This window comes from Lissotriton helveticus, chromosome 3_1 (genome assembly GCF_964261635.1).
Source record: "Lissotriton helveticus chromosome 3_1, aLisHel1.1, whole genome shotgun sequence".
NCBI lineage: Eukaryota > Metazoa > Chordata > Amphibia > Caudata > Salamandridae > Lissotriton > Lissotriton helveticus.
In genome coordinates this window covers 578,828,959-578,846,512 of record NC_136061.1, presented here as the reverse complement: position 1 = coordinate 578,846,512, position 17,554 = coordinate 578,828,959, and positions in this window count along the sequence as shown.

The following is a 17,554-nucleotide window of genomic DNA, read 5'->3' as shown; positions in this document are numbered from 1 at the left end:
ACTTTTTTTACATTTGAAGAAACGTTGACATGATGCTGGTTGGATGATTTACCTACCAAATATTCTCCGGACTCGGCCGTTGCTCGCGCTTTAAGAGCCACCTCCCTATATGGGTATAGACGCGGGGGTTCATTTCTCGCTCCAAAACAACGTCACCAATGAGGTCTTTGACGCCTTCGATCTTAAAGCAACAGGAGTTGAGGCCTAAGGCTGACCGAGGGCCTGTGCGCACTCCCTCGAGAGATGAGCGCAGGTAAAAGGGGGAATGGAGCTCAGTCGCAAGCACGACAGCGAAGAGGGGGAGGGGCACCCAGCAAAAGAGCCAAATTATCAAAGGACAAATGCGAGAGAGGTGGAATATGCATCTCGCGGCCTTTCCCTCTCTCTCCCTGCGTCTAATTCACATCAAACAGAGAGCGGCCTTTGTTCCTCGTCGGGGCGCTGTGTTTGTCAGTAAATAAATGCGCCGCTTTCGAGGAGAGACGGGAGAATAATAGGCAGGGGCTAATAGGGAGGGTTGGCGGGTGCCCTGTGCCGGGATCAATCGCTCAGTACCGTCCCGCGTTTTTACAAATAATTATAGCCCTTCCCCTCTGTGATCCCCGGTGTCAGCGAGGCTCCTCCAGGGCGCTTTGAAGTCGGGCCTCTCGTGAAGACCTAATTGCAGTTTTTGGTAGCGAAGTAAGCGTGCCTACCTTGAAGGGGGCACTTTTTCCCGACCGGTCTCTCTAGCCAGCCATTGGCTTTTGCACTGTTTGGGTGTTCGGGTTTTTAATGAACAGGAATCGGGAATGCTTTGAGGCTTCTGCAATTGAGTGCCGTGTTCGCCTCTTACAAGTAACACTTCGAATTCCGGCCAAGTACTTGGCATACGGTAGGAGTTAGGGACATGTTTGGGAAGAGCATAGGATGTGGCCTTAGGGCCAGAGCTGCCGACTTTGGACTTGGGGAACCAGGTTCGGGCTTCGGCTCAGTGTGCTGTGATTTTAGGCAAATCACTTAATCTCCCTATGCCTACCCCCCAAAAAAAATGAATGTGTCCTTGTGTAATATAACTGGTGCTCACATAAAGTGCTCCAATACCTTCAAGTCGAGGTTGCGCTATATAAATATGCAAAAAAAATATATATATACATGTCTAAGACACCAGTTAAAGTTACACCAATGAACCACGTGTACACGCCTATCAATCTGATTAATGCCCATATGCATCTTTACACATGTAAGCTTCGAACCTAGACATTTCTCTGTGGAGTCGGTAGCGGGGGGCCTGTCGCCCAGCTCCGTTTGTGTGGCCTTCCTATACAGATACATCCACACAAAGTCACATTTAAATATCTTACACATGTGCATGTTTGTATATATGTATGTATACATTACCATTTGGCGGTCGCCAGTAGGTAGTTATAGTTATTTTCCATAGGAAAAGCATTTTTTGACTTGCTTAAACTTTGGCGTTGTTTGACCAATCTTCATGACATGTTTCAAAAAAGTGTCTAAGTAGGTTCTGTGTCTCATGAAAAGTTTGGGGGTGATCCATGCAGTGGGGACCGAGAAATAGAGGTGCGAAAAAAGGGTCAGTTTGTAATGTTAATTGCCATAGGAACATATTGTCGAACCTATAGCCCGAACCCTGGACGACATTACACCAAATGAGGCAGAAAGGTAGATGTTGTTATTCAGATTGTGCTTTTTGATATTTGGTGCACATCTGTCTTGTAGTATTTGAGAAATTTAAGCCAAAAATTATAGATATATCATTGTCCATGGATATTTTGCCACAATTGTACGATAATCGTGAATGAAACGGGAATTCTCTGGTTGGATGGATGCAACCTGATCAGAAAGTTGTGGCCACCATTTAATCGTCCAGGAACGGTACCTGGGTCCGAAAATTTGTGTGAAAGTAAACATAAGGGGTCAGGGTGGAGATACTCTGACCCCATGTTTGAGAAATGGGTGTGTTAGTGACACAAATTATGGGGCAGATTCACAAACCCCTTGTGCCACCTTCACTCTGCCGTTGCATCACTTCTGTGATGCAGTGGCGTCATAAACAATGCGCCATGATGCAATTTATTTACAACGTGACGCTTCTAGGGAGATGCGTCAGGTATAATGTATGCAGGGTGGGCATTCCGTCGCAAGGAAGCCTCGTAAAAGTGACAACGTGAAATCTATAAGATTTCACTGAGTGACTTTTACGACGCCACTGTGTCAAAACCTTGCACCTGCTTGAAGCAGGCGTGAGGAGTGATGCAGCATGGTCGGAATAGGCATTCCTCACCATTGCTGGAGTTGTGTCGTGCTTACGACACGACTCCAGCAATGCATTGCCTTTCCAACAGAAGATGCGTCCTTATGGCGCATCCATGGTGGCGCAAGGCTATTTTTCCATCTCGCAAATGAACTGGCGCATCTCTTCAAATATGCAGAGATGCACCAGTTCTTGTAAATCTGTCTCTATGTGTCCAAAATCATTTTTTTTATCACGCCGGATATTCGGGATGACGCCGCTGCCGCTTGTGCAGCCTTCCGTGTACCATTGCGGGGTCATCGTGACATCGTCACGAATATTGGTGAAAATATATATTTTTGTACACACGCGCCGGTCACTGTCACTCACTCATAAACTCAGTAAGACACTTATACACCCATTCACATTCCCACTCGATACTCATGCACTCATTCACATACCCATTCAGGTACTTATGCAGCCACTTACAGATTTACTTAGAGAGTGATGCACCCATGTTGAGAGCCACTCAGAGACTCACATACCCACTTACAGACCCATTCACACACTCAGGTATGTTCTCACAGACCCACTGAGACACTCATACACCCACTCACCCATACAGTCACTCCCACACCTAGTCACAGGCTGTCTCAGAGACTTAGGGACTCAGTCAGTCACTCCTACACTCAGAAACTCACACACCCACTCAGAGACATACTCGGATATACATGTACCCACTCATTCACCCAGTCTAGGCTCATGCATGTACTCATCGACCCACCCAGACACTCATCCTCCCAGTCACAGACCCACTCAAACACTCATGCATGCACCCGTTCACTCACCCACTCAGTCTTATGCTCTCACAGATCCAGTCAGACAGTCATATACTTATTTACAAATGCATAAAGGCCCTCTGCACCTACCCACAGAGTGAGTGAGAGACTTATGCAACAAATCACAGATCCATTGTGACACTGATGAACCCACTCACAGATGTACTGAAGAAGTTACGCATTTTGTTGCAGAAGTATTGATAGACTGATGCATCGTCTCAATGATCCCCTCAAATACCTATACAGTAAATGAGAGACTTAGTGATACAGTAATGCATGCCGTCATATATTACACTGAAAAAGTTATGCACTGTGTTAAAGAGATATTAACACCTTGGCTGCTAGGGAGATTATCCTGCTGTGCTGGGCCCTAATGTAAATGGGTGTGGTCATGACGAGCTCAGCTCGTCATGAGCACACGAGCACCGTGCCTCATGACGAGCTGAGCTCGTCATGAGCACGGAAGGGGTTAAGGGAGTTGTACATGCTATTATACAGTCGTTTAGATAGTAATGTGTTTAGTGTGTTGGTTATAATTAATTTTGCAGTTATAGGTTTTGAATGTGGTGGTGACTATTGAATGTCTTTATTTGTTTTGCCATTTCATGACGTATTTGTGGTGATCGCGGCTACCGATATCATCGCAATGCCCAGCATCACTGCAAAAATAGTAAAAAAATATGACTTTAAACAGTGCAATAATAAACCCCTAGTGTCTAAAATACTGTAAAATGTGTGAATTTATGGGTATTGCACCCCCTAAAAAAGGCGCGATAGTTGCAGTTACCGGTGTCATCATGACTCTCGGTGTAATCGCGAAAATGGGAAGGAGGGTTCAAACACAGTTTTTACAAAAGTTACAATAAATATATGTGTACAAATATGTTTTTAAAGCAGTGATGTTGTTAGCAATGTGTGCATTGTAATAGGTAGAATAAATTTGTTAAGTTAACATTTTTTAATGTGGTGGTGTTTGTTGAATATATGCTTTTGTTTTGCGATTTCGCAACATGATTCGATCATCGCGACATTGTCACGGATTTTAAAAATTCCCCAAAAAGTTATTTGACAAGAAAGTTAACATTTTGGCTTCTCGGGTGGCTCTGATTTAAAAAAACGTCTTTCAGTGTATTTTTCAGTATGTGAAATACATTTGCAGATCAAAGATTCTCCACAGTAAATGCAACCATGTAGTGGCGATTCAAAAAATTCTTAAAATAAATCTAGTTTTTAATGTACTATCTGATAGACACATACCAAATAAAAAAATGAGTGGTATATAATATAAATATAATATACAATTATAGAAAGAAAATATGAAGATCTTAGAGGCTCACTTAAAAAAACGGACGTTACAATTAGGAAATAGAATTTATAAAACCTTTAATACTCACAGAAAAAACAAAGGTTACAGGGACATTATACTTAGGATTTAGCATTTAAAAAAACCTTAGAAATTAACAGAAATAAACAAAGGTTACAGGGACATTATAGTTAGGAAATAGAATTTTTAAAAAGCCTTAGAAATTCACTTAAAAAACCCAAAGGTCACAGGGACGTTATAGTTAGGCTGACATTTCTCTCGTACAAACCAGAGAAATTAAGCAGTTATAGTTAGCTGAGCTAACTATAACTTGCACCCCTGCAATGCACTGCTTATGACCTCACATATTACATCACTCATGGCAGGGTCAGTGACATCACTGATGACATCACTGATGACATCTCAAATGACATCCCTGATGACATCAGCCATAGATTCTCTGACGCACCCATTCATACCCCAATATAGCCTTTCATATACCCACTCCAACTTCCACACTACCATTCTCAAAACCATTGACACACCCATACCAGTACTTACACTCCCACTCACTGATTCATAGGTCTACAGACACATACACTCAGTCACCCATACAGCCACTCATACACCAACTCACTCCGTAATATATCCACTCAGACACCCGTACTGCCACTCACACACTGTCAGTGACTCATAGAGCTATTCACAAGCCCTACTCATGCCCCAGAGTCAATCACACATCTACTAACTCACCTATACAGTTATACATACACACACACTCACTTATTCAAACAGATACTAATACATACTCGCTCACCTATACTGTCAGTGGCACAAGCACACACTCACCCATGCAGCCACTCTCACAATCACTCACTCACACATACAGTCGCTCATATACAACAACACTCACCAATACTGCCTTCCACATAGGCAGTTACTCACCGATATGCCACTGACATAAACACACTCAGTCACCCATACAGCCCCTCACAGATGAGCTCACAACCCCATACAGGTACTGACTCACCCACTTACTCATCTATGCAGGCAGTCACACACCCTCCCACTCACCCACACAAACCTTCATACACCCAAACTGTTACTCAGACAACCGATTAATCACCCATACAGCCATTCATGTACCCACTCACTACCCCATACAGCCACTTAGACACCGACTTACAGCCTGATACAGACATTCACACAACCTAGTCACTCACCCCTACATTCACTGACACACCTAATCACTGAGTTATACAGTCAGTCATGTACCCACTGAGTCATCAATACATGCACTCATACACCTACTAATTCATCAATACACCTTGGCATATATATTTAACACTCATAAACATATTAAAACACTCACAGTCACTGGATGATGTCATCAGTGATGTCATTTGTGATGTCATCAGATGTCACTGATCATGTCATGAGTGATTTAATATGCGGGGTCATAAGCAGTGCATTGCGGGGGCGCGAGCTAGCTCAGCTAACTATAACTGCTGAATTGCTCTGGTTTCGTACGAGTGAAATGTCAGCCTAACTAAAACGTCCCAGTAACCTTTGTTTTTTTCAGTGTATATATATATATATATTAACAACAACAAAAAAGGTTAAAGTAACGTGATAGGTGAACATTTCCTCTGACAATGTAACTGTTTCTACTAAAAATAAACCTGAAATCCACCAGTTAATGTTATCTCTAGTAACTATAACTCGTGCCCCGCTATGTACAGTGTTGTCATCAATATATTATTCAGGCCTTTAAGTGAGACGGGTCCTGCTGGTGCTCAGCACCGGCAGTTCTAAAAAGCAGGTGCCAAGATGGGTCCCTTTCAGGCTCTCTATTCTAGTTTTCACCCTCGCAATGAAAAAAATCTTAACTTTGCAGCAGTACCACCCTTCACTGCCTTTGATGCATCTTTAAAGAGACTTGTTACAGTTCTTTCACAGTCTCATCCTTTCAGAACTGAAGCAGTTAAACTATTTTATACAAATATGCCATTGTAGTTGCCTAATTATCATTTGCAACTAACAACCATTGACAAAGGCAATAGTCCTGGCTTGCTGTAGGTGTAATGTTGCCTGTTGTATTATATATCTGGATGGAAAGACAGAAAAAAGCAGCAAAATATCAGTCGGGCGGCACATAATGCTAAGCAGAGATTTCTAACTTACGTGTTTTAAGCCACGCCCTTAATGATATCAGCCACGCCCTTTGAGAGATCCCCCAGTTTTTTCACCCCACTTAAAAGCATTGATGTTATTTCAGATGTTGCAGTCATGCTATCAATGATATGATAGACCATGTCATGAGTGATGTAATATGTGGTGAAATTAGAAGTGCATGGTGAGGGCTAGAGGGGCCCTGTGGCGAACCCCTCGCAGACAAGCATGTTCCCGCTGGGCACGGCTGAAGGCTGTGCGCCGCATGGAGTTGGCCACAGGGCCTGGAATGGCAAGGTTTGGCCACAGGACCTGTCCGCCGGGTGTTGCAGGAGGCAGCAATTCTTTTTTTAAATATTGCACATGTCGAGTAAAAATGAATATGGGAGGTAAGAATCTGCAAACATCGCAAGTATAAACCATGCCAGGATTTGTCATGCACAACAGGATGTTGAGCCTGACTGTCGAGACTCGAAGCTTCAAAGTCGGCATCATACCCATTGTAAGAAGCATTCCAGAATATTCAGAGAAACCACCTTTTTTGTTTATTATGGCACAAATTCAACCCAAAGGTATCGGGGTACTGTACATCAGCACCAGTTGCATTCATTCATTTTTAGGAACAGAGAAAGTGATTAACCCAGAATCATAGGATGTTGAGCCAATGCCAAGACTTGAATCCGGTTCCCCAGCTTCAAAATAAGCAGCTCAATTAATTGCTCTACATCTTCTCATGGTGTTTATAAAAGGATGTTTAGGAGAACAGTAAAGAGGAAAGCTTTTAACAAAGTATCATTCAAGCCTTTCCACTGCACACATTGGACAAAAATAAATATGGGCGGTGAGAATCAGAAAAAATTTCAAGTATGAAATGAGCCAGGATTGGTCTAGAATCACAGGATGTTGAGCCTGCCGCCGAGACTTGAACTTGTTCCCCAGCTTCAAAGTCAGCCAATCAAGCAGTTACGCCACATCCTCACCCAGGGCCTATAAAAGGAAGCACACAAGAACAGTAAAGAGGAAAGCGTTTAACAAATTAGCAGGCAAGCTTTTCCACTGCACACATTAATATACAAGATTTACAGGCCTGTTTACAGAAACAGAGCTCTTAGAAAAATACTGAAAGAGGCAACAGCAAATGGAGAACGGAGTGAGTGAAAATACGAGTGCTCGTTTGAAGTGCTCAAGAACAATGTAGGTCCTAAAATGGGATCGGTAGATGGATACTAGTACTTGATCCATGCTCTCGGTACAAGGCTAAACACAAGGAGAGGCATGATGCAAGCATGCCATGGACAAATGGGGAGAAAGAGTATGAGAGTAACGATGGATCCAGCAAATGGGAAACATATGGGTAGCCTAAAGCCCACATATTGAATACAACAGTCTCTTTGAGACAGCACATGCGCTGTCTAGCCAATATCTAAAAAGAGGTGGGGTGCGGGGCACCCACTTCCGAAGACTCTAGTGGCCCGAGGACCCCATCACCCACAGCCTTTTCTATCGTGAGTGCCCCGATGCCCACCTGGGGCACTCACAAAACGTAATGTTGGAGGTTGCGGGGGAGCCCCAGGGCCACTGCAGCCCCAGCCCATTTCCTGCATGCTGAGGAAAATGGCATTGCTCCTGCCTGGTGTGACTAGCCATTTGTGATTGCTCCTGCTGGGCTGGACCAAACACAGTTTCCCTGCCCACAAGAGAGTGGGCAGGGAAACAATTGCCAGAAAAAATGCTCTTGCAGGGTGGGGAACAAACAAGTCACTGCCTGCATCCCTGTGGGCAGGAAAACTGTGTCCTAGAAGTGGGCCCTGGGCCGTGATCACTTGGGGAGGGTGGCCGCATGGCACTCTCCCCTTAATTAATGTAGCAGGCCCCAGTAGATGGGGTTCCTGGAGTAGTGATTGGCTCAAGGAGTGGGTACATACGCTCTTTCCCTTAACTAAGGCACCTGGCCTCAAAAATGGGGTCCCTGGGGTCTTTAGAAGCTCAGGGAGGGGGCCAGGTGCCTCTTTCACTTTTTAAAAGTTGACCCCAGGGGTCGGGGTCCACAGAGCCTAAAATGGGCTGGGGAGGGGGGCCCACACACAGTCCCCTCCAACAAATAAATAAAATGGCAGGTGGCCATTTCCTTATTTTTTGCTACCATTTTTTGGGAGTCCCGCAAGATCATGCCAAAAACTGTCACATTTTTTCAATTTTGTCCCTAAGGGGCCTCTTCCCCCACTAGCAGTGACTCCTCCGCTATGGCAGAGGAGCGTCAACCCCCTGCCAGCAGCCAAAAAATGAAATGTAAAGCGATAATGAACATGTGTTTATTATCATTTTATTATTCTCCCTACTGTTGTCTAGGGGGCGGGGCCATGGGGATGACAGGCAGAGGGGGAGTGGTAGATGCACTGGTTGTCAGTGCACATGACGGTTTGGCTAGCCATCTCATGCCAGCCAAACCATCATGCACACTGAAACTCTCTCCAAACCCAGCTCCGTTGCTGGGTTGGAGAGAGTAGGTACATGCTCCTGGTCTACCTGTGAGTGCAAATCCATGGCGCTTATGCCAATCCTGAAGGTGCTTCCATGCAGCGTCAGGATTGGCCCAGAGGATTCTGTAACCCTGTGCCTGCAGTGCACGGTGACGGAACCAGAGAGGACCCCTGGAGCGTGGAACGGGTAAGTTCTTTTATTATTTTTGTTTTTTAAGTTTAAAGTTTATTAAAGGAAAAATTGAAGCAGATCGAGGAAAAAATAGCATATATACGAAATTACAATCTGAGAATATTAAAAATTTAAACAAACATAAATAACGTATTTCTGATATTTGGAAAGGGAAATAGAGGGAGAGAGGAGGGGGGGAGACAGCAAAATACTACAATATTATTTGAAAACAATGAGAATATAATGATATCTGAACCTCAATCTCTATTTCATATACAAAAAACATTAGTAAGTACATTATAATCATAAGCTTTAAAACACAATACTGTAAAGAAAAAGGAGCAATATCAAAAATTATATCTAGAACTAGATTATAAAGACAACAAAGGGTTTATGGAGGTTTTCTAACTTCATCAGCAGCATTAACTATAGTAGCAGAAGTTAAAGCTATATCAGTTAAGTAAGTGGATAGAGGGAGCCATAAGAGGTCTCTTTTAATGGATAAGGATAAGGGAGTAACATTGTTTGTGTCATGTCTATGATGGAAACAAAAAGCATTCCACCATGTTCTAAAAGTAACTTTGTCAGCATGTTTCCAATTGGAGGTTATTAAATGGAGGGCTATTGCTAATAAAAAATCAATTAATGAGGGGCTGAGGGATGAGTGTGTCCTGGATGGAAATAAGGAGCTTAAAAAGACGTTAGAGGGAGAAAAAAAGATTTTGGTTTTGAAAATTGTATTAATTTGGGACGAGACTAAAAGCCAAAAACGGGAAAGGGAAGGGCATTCAAATAGCATGGTTTTTAAATCAGCTGAGGTACATGCGCATGACCAGCAAGCTGAGGAAGAGTCTGCAGAAAAAGAGGCTAACCTCGCTGTGTGAATAGAAGGCGTTTGTAAATAAAATAAAGAGTCTGAGATGTATTGGCTGCTCTTGATGTCTAATGAATCTTTAACCATAATTTATCCCAAAATGGTATAGACCAACATTTTGCAAGATCCTTTCCCCAAGCCAATTCAGCCTTCCCCTTGGTCCTGGAATAGGAGAAAGATAGATTTTTATATAGAGAGGAAGACAAGGTGTTATTAGATAGTAAAGGAAAAAGACAGGAACATCTGGTGGGGATATCGGGACTAGACGGTAAGGAAAGAAGGTATTGTAAGAGAGAAGGAAGGAGTACGTCATATTGAGGTTTACAGGAAGAGGATAAAGACAATTTTGATTGATGATCTGAGAAGGATAGAGGAAAAATATTAAGTACTAACTGTGAAATCCAAATTAAGGGAAACATCTTTTACAACGCAACTTTTACCACGCAGTGCTATTACAACGCAGGTTTTACAATGAAAACCATTACAACGCATTGCGCTGGGGGGCGCTCTAGGGTAGGGAATAGATTTAATTTACTATCCAACACCTTCCCTAGTGTCCACGGGGACTGGAGTTGGAATAGTAAATTAAACTATTCGCTATCCAGCACCCCAAAGCGCTATGCGTTGTAATGGTATGCGTTGTAAAAACCGTGTTGTAACGGCATGCGTGGTAAAAGCATGCGTTGTAATGTCATACATCCCCAAATTAAGCCTTTGAGTCTCTAAGTTTCCCAGTAAAAGGTAAGGCCTCTGATACGCAGTGAGTGATTATGCCAATTGGGTTGATGATCTAACGAGGTAGATGAGGGATAAGAGGACGGAAGAAGTGATATTAATATCAGCTGAGGTACATGCGCATGACCAGCAAGCTGAGGAAGAGTCTGCAGAAAAAGAGGCTAACCTCGCTGTGTGAATAGAAGGCGTTTGTAAATAAAATAAAGAGTCTGAGATGTATTGGCTGCTCTTGATGTCTAATGAATCTTTAACCATAATTTATCCCAAAATGGTATAGACCAACATTCTGCAAGATCCTTTCCCCAAGCCAATTCAGCCTTCCCCTTGGTCCTGGAAGAGGAGAAAAATAGATTTTTATATAGAGAGGAAGCCAAGGTGTTATTAGATAGTAAAGGAAAAAGACAGGAACATCTGGTGGGGATATCGGGACTAGACGGTAAGGAAAGAAGGTATTGTAAGAGAGAAGGAAGGGGTACGTCATATTGAGGTTTACAGGAAGAGGATAAAGACAATTTTGATTGATGATCTGAGAAGGATAGAGGAAAAATATTAAGTACTAACTGTGAAATCCAAATTAAGGGAAACATCTTTTACAACGCAACTTTTACCACGCAGTGCTATTACAACGCAGGTTTTACAATGAAAACCATTACAACGCATTGCGCTGGGGGGCGCTCTAGGGTAGGGAATAGATTTAATTTACTATCCAACACCTTCCCTAGTGTCCACGGGGACTGGAGTTGGAATAGTAAATTAAACTATTCGCTATCCAGCACCCCAAAGCGCTATGCGTTGTAATGGTATGCGTTGTAAAAACCATGTTGTAACGGCATGCGTGGTAAAAGCATGTGTTGTAATGTCATACATCCCCAAATTAAGCCTTTGAGTCTCTAAGTTTCCCAGTAAAAGGTAAGGCCTCTGATACGCAGTGAGTGATTATGCCAATAGGGTTGATGATCTAACGAGGTAGATGAGGGATAAGAGGACGGAAGAAGTGATATTAATATTTTACGTGTATGAGAGATAACTTGAGACCGGACAGAAGAAATATTATTAGTGAAAGTAAGGAATTCATTTAAATGAAAAGGAGCTATGAAGTGTTTTTCTATCGTCAACTAGAGAGGAGGGTCAATGTCTTGATCTGGAGAGAGCCAGCGAGGGGATTGACTTAGAGAAAAAGCATAGTGATATGATTTAAAGTCAGGAAATTTGAGACCTCCAGAATTCTTGTCAGCTTTGAGAGCATTGAGAGCTATTCGAGGAGATTTGTTTTTCCAGAGAAATTTGTTTAGTAGAGAATCAATAAAAATAAAATAAAAACCAGGAATATATACTGGGATCATACACAGAAGATAGAGAATCAATGGAGAAAGCATCATCTTGATGGAGTCCAAGCACCACCAGGAGAGGAACAACGGATGCCATTGGTCAATAGATTCAGATAAAGTTTTAGTAATATTATCAAAGTTTTCTTTTAAGGTTTCTGGAATAGTAGGAGAGAACCATAAACCTAAGTACTTTATTTTAGAAGTCTTCCATGAGAAGCCAGTAGAAATAAAGTCCTGTTTTAAACAAAAAATATTTAAGGGGAGAACTTCACATTTGTCTGAGTTAAGGCGATATCCGGATAGTTGAGAAAAAGTATCAACCTGGGAGAGAAAGGCTAGAAGAGAAGTAGAAGGGTTTTCAGCAGTATAGAAGGATGTCATCTGCATAAACAGACATTTTGACGTGATTAGTGTCAAGTTTAAAACCATTCATTTTATCATCTAACCTAATTTTCATTAAAAATGGTTCTAATGCTATTATAAATAAAAGAGGGGACAAAGGGCAATCTTGACGAACACCTCTGAAAAGAGGAAAAATAGAGGCTTTAGGGAGAGAGTAAAGTAAAGAAATAAGAGAAATCAGTTTAGGAGGAAAACCAATCCATTTTAATGCTTGAAACATAAAATCCCAAGCGATCTTATCAAATGCTTTTTCCGCATCTAATGCTATCGCAGCGATGGGATAGTCGAGAGAGGAGGCCTTACTTATAATGTTAAAGAAGACTCTGGAGTTATCTGAGGACAAATGTCCTTTCTCAAATCCTGATTGTTCTGGGCCAACAAGATTAGGTAAAATGGGGTAAATACGGAGAGCAAGAATCTTTGAAAAAATCTTATAATCCAAATTAACTAGGGAGATCGGATGATAATTTTTACAACAAGAGGGGTCTTTATTTTCTTTGGGAATTAGACAAATCATGGCTTCTTGAAAGGATCCTGATGAGGACCCTTCTTTAGTAAAGGTCTCATAAAGTAATAAGAGATGGGGGAGTAGTAGGGATGAAAAGTGAGCATAAAATCCAATAGTAAATCTATCAGGACCAGGCTCTTTACCCATTTTCAGTACTGAGATAGCATATTTGATTTCTGATAAAGTGATGTCAGATTCTAATGAGGCAAAGTCAGTATTGCATGGGGAGGAGTTTTTCGATTGGAAGAAAGAGGAAAGTGCAGCTGAAGTTGGTTGTTGCTGGCGTATACAGATTTTTGTAAAAGGAAACAAATTCATTCAGAATGTCATTATCTTTAAAGAGCGAGTCGCCTATATTATTATGTATGGATTCTATTTCAGTTGGCTTAAAACAAATTTTAAAATAATTTGCAAGTAATTTGCCCATTTTATTCTGGCCTCCATAGTAACGAGCACTACTTTTCAAGAGATAGAGGAGACGGCCTCTGTAGTTGATTTATTAAAGAAAGTTTTGCCTCGATGAGTCTTTAACGAAGTTTCAGAGTTGGAGTGATAATAACAATATTCAAGTTGCTTAATCTTGGCTAATAACTGAGTATTTTTGGCTTCAAAGAACTTTTTTCCCCGTGAAACAACATTTATGATAAAACCTCTGGCTCTAGCCTTAAAAGAGTCCCATATCATTACAGGAGAAGAGTTTGGAGTGGAATTCAAAGAAAAGAATTCAGAAGCAAAAGAGGTGTATTGGTTTTTGAAATTAGGATTAGTTAATAATGTGTTATTAAAACGCCACCTACCAGCATGAGGGGAAAAAGGTATCAGGTCAAAATCCACAAAAACTGGAGCATGGTCCGATATTAGAATAGAACCAATCTCGGCATGAGAGACAAGCTGAGACAAAGGTTTACTGAGGAAGAGATAATCTATACGGGACTGTGAATGATGAGGGGGAGAATAAAAACAATATTCCTGTAAATCTGGATTACAAAGTCTCCAGACGTCAATTAAAGCTTTGCGACATATGGCAGAAGTAAATTGTGAATGCATCTTGGTATTGGAGAATTTCACAGAGGAATGTCTATCTAATATAGGGTCAAGAACCTGATTACAATCGCCAAAAATAACATAATCATCATCAAACATAAGAAGTTTATCAAATATCTGAGTCCAAAACGTATTTTCAATATTAACAGGCGCATAAACATTAAAAAGTACTAAGGGTATTTGATCAATAAGCAGTTTAACAATTACCCAGCGACCATCTAGATAATTTTCCTGGTGAACAACTGAAAACTGATATTTTTTATGACATAAAATAGAAGTACCGTTCTTCTTCCTTAAAGCTGGGGAAGAAAAAACATGACCCGCCCAACTTCTTGTCAGTTTAGCTGCTTCAGCTAAACTGAAAAGAAGTTGGGTGGGTCATGAGTTTCTTGAATGAAAGCAATATCAGTATTCAATCTGGTTAAATGGGTTAACACTCTTGGTCTTTTAATGGGATTATTGACTCCTTTAACGTTCCAAGTTACAACTCAAAAGGTATTTCAGTAAAATGAACATGCACAGTTATTATAAGAGCAATTGAATAGAATAAAATGAAAGAAAGAATAAAAAAGAGAAATGAGATTAAGAAGGGAGAGGAAGCCGATTTGAAGAAAGCAGTATCAAGAATAGAAAGCAGAAACGAAGAAAAGTGAAGGGAAAAGGACAGGGAAAAACAAAGAGAAGAGGAGAAAAAGACAAAATACAGTACAAATAAACAATACAAATCAAACCATTGACGATGAAGAATAAATTCAAAAGCACATACCACACAAAAACATTGAGAATGGGGTGAGTAGAATCACATGAGGAAGGCAGCATACCGGACCGAGGTCTCCATGAACACGCAGCAGGGGGAGGCAATCCCCAGGCACAAAACGGAGAAGACAAATTCAAAGGAGCATAAAACTGCATCTGAAAGAACCAAACAGATAAGGAAAATGGTTAACATGTCTCACACGTTGACGAAAAACAGAAAACAATTGGGAAGAGGATAAGTCATAAAACAGTAGCCAACAGTGCTTATATAACAAAAACAATTAAACACGAGGAGTGTTCATAGAATCATCTCTACAAGAGTTCAGGAATTGTTAAAGAAGCACTGGATCTTCATATGTCGTTGTTTTATTATTATAAGTCACTTTGAAGAGACATGGATGGAATAAGCCGTAACGAGCATTCAAGGATCTGAGAGCAGGCTTCCTCTCTAGAAACCTCTTTCGATGATCCGCAGTAATCTTGGCGTAATCCTACACAAAGAAGAGAGATGAACCATTCCAAATGATCGTCCCTTTCTGCTTAGCTGCTTGAAGAACTTTAAGGAGATCTGTATACTCCAGAATGTACAAAATTACTCCTCTAGGTTTTGTTGAGGAGGAGAAAGTAGCAGATGAGCGTGAGATTTGACCTAGACTATGGGCTCGTTGAATATTCAAGGTGGGAGATGTTGAGAGTCCAAGAAGCCTGGGTAAAAAAGATTGAAAAAAGGTTATAGGGTTAGACCCTTCAAGACCCTCCGCCAGGCCGTAAATGTGTAGATTGTTACGTCTGTTGCGGTTTTCCAAATTTTCAACTTGTAGCTTCAAGTTCTATATTTCTCTATGAAGGCAGGGAACTTCGTCAGTGATTACCTGAATAGAGGCGACTGTTCTTTCTAATTCATCAACTTTTTGTTCAGTGTGTGACCAATTATCTTCCACATTTTGAAGACGGAATTTCGTCTCTGCCATATATGGTTTAAGAGAACGGATTTCATCAATTACTAATTCAATAGAAATAGAGGATGAGGAGTTAGTGGGCGAAGGAGGATTCGTTTTCACTCTTTTACCCGGTGTAGAGGCAGGTGCGGAAGAAATCTTGGAATTATTTTTATAATTTGAGCGTGAATTTTGAGAGGAAGAACCTTTTGTTGTAGAAGTATACATCGTTGCTTCGTCCACATTATCTTGTAGGACATTAAAAGGGTTAGTGTCTTCCAGTGACCCACTGTTAGAAGTTGTTTGATGAAGACCACTTCGAGCAGCGTGAGACATTGCCATGTTGAGGAGAATGGAGAGTTCAAAGCATAAAATGGCGGTTAATAACTGCATTACCATTCACCTCCTCAAAATATGAAGAAAAAAAACAGCCCCCCCCAAAAAGCAGTTGCACGAGTGAATAGGATTATAAACCCTGAGGGCGCTAAAGAAAGTGTATGTATATTACTCAGGAAAACATACTGACAATGCACCTCCTCAAAGTAGAAAAAGAGCAGACCAAAAGGCAATTACATAGACAAAAATACGATTTCAATGAAGGAGTCACTGTGGAAAACGAGCGTTCAATTCCCAGGCAGGCCTGGTGTTTGAGCTGAAAATAGGTAGAGATAATACAGTCAGATAAAGAGCTCCATCAGCGAGTGACGCGGGGGCGGTACTAAATCAAAATGGCGGCCGCATTTCTTTCGCGGACTGCGCTATAGTAAATCCAGGGAAAAAGGTCTGAAAACGCTCACCCTGTGTGCTGGAAAAAACACATGTTAAACAGCAGGAGCTCTGACGTAGGATTCAGCTGCTTGCCGACTCCGGCGTCAGGAAACACAGCCTGGAGAATATCCGTTGCTCTACGCGTCAGCGGAGCTCCCGAGTGCAGCAGCCATCCACGTCGGCGCCTAGCCACGCCCCCAAACAAGTTCTTTTATTATTATTATTTTTTTTTTGGTTGCCTGTCCCCTTACCTATTCTCTCTCCGCCCTGCCACTTTGCCCAGGCAGTGGCTGCTACGGGCCCCCACCATGGCAGGACTCAACCATTGCTAGGAGTTCTTAGAAAAATGATTGTCTGATTATCACAAGGATCCACTGCAAAATAAATAATATCTTTAGATATACCCTGGAGTTATCTTTATTAGTGGGTATCTCAGATACAATTAAAAACTAAATAAATTATGGGGTAGTATGAAATATAATGTCTCATCCACCCATATAATTATGCCAACATGCTTCGCCCTTTGGAAAGCCCATTTGGGTCTCCGGCCTTTGTCAGGGATATTCTGATCACTGCCTGGCTGCACACTCTTGCCATGCAGATATAATGAGGCCTAATGCTCTCACCATTCTGAATCTCTCCTATGAGAATATAACTTGTAGTGTTAAATTAAACATAAGAGAAGAAAAATAAAAGATCATGAAAAATTGTTGTTCATTCTTAGGAACTGGGGCACTCACCAAAGACCCGTGGACACTGCGTAACTATCTTTGCACTCATAGACTCAATGCAGTACAGGACCCCAAAGTCTCTGTTGAATGTAATCTTAGTGAAAAATTTGAGATAATTACCAATCACAGCAAAAAGCACTGCAACAAAACACACCATAGGTAGAGATGCTCATGTGTTCTTCATACAAATTGAATCATGTTGTCAAGCCAATCACTTACCCTAACCTACAGGTGTTTTGAATTTTTCCGGTCTGATCAAGGAGACACT